Here is a 752-nt window from a genome sequence, read left to right as displayed (position 1 = left end):
TGTCATGGAAGATTTTTCTTTCCCCTTTGACTATAATAGACATTTTGGCTGGATATAGTAATCTGGGTTGGCATCTGTGGTCATTTAACACTGGGAATACTTTGGTCCAGGCTCTTCTGGCTTTCATAGTTTGGATTGAAAAGTCAGCTGTGATCCTAATGGGTTTTCCTTTACATGTGACTTGTTTCTCTTTTGCAGCTTTCAGAATTGTCTCTTTGTTTTGTACGTGTAGTGTTTTTACTATGATATGCTGTGGAGAATTTCTTTTCTGATCTTGTCTGTTTGGTGTTCTATATGCTTCTTGTATTCTATGGGCATGTCTTTCTTCAATTTTGATAAATTTTCTTCCACGATTCTGTTGAAGATCTGGTCCATGCCATTATCTTGGGATTCTTCTCCTTCCTGTATGCCTATAATTCACAAGTTTGGTCTTTTTATGGTGTCACAATTCCTGCATATTCCATTCTTGTGATTTCTTAAATTTTTCATAATCTTTGCTCGAGTTATCTAGTTCTTCCACTTTATCTTCCAGTCTTGATACTGTTTTCCAGATCTCGAGCATCCTATTGATGAGGCTTTCTCCTGTCATTTCTCACTGGCTTACTGTTTCACTTCCTTCTTCATTTCAGCCTGAGTATTCTTCAATATTTCTAACTTTTCTGAATTCATTCAGAAATTTATTCCATCTTTCTTCAGTTCTTTGATTTCTTTGTGTGTTCTTTAAATTCACTGAATTCTTTTATCATGTTTAC

The sequence above is a fragment of the Nannospalax galili genome, unplaced genomic scaffold (genome assembly GCF_000622305.1).
Source record: "Nannospalax galili isolate Female #2095 unplaced genomic scaffold, S.galili_v1.0 scaffold32, whole genome shotgun sequence".
In the NCBI taxonomy this organism is placed as follows: domain Eukaryota; kingdom Metazoa; phylum Chordata; class Mammalia; order Rodentia; family Spalacidae; genus Nannospalax; species Nannospalax galili.
Note: the sequence above shows the minus strand (reverse complement) of the source record.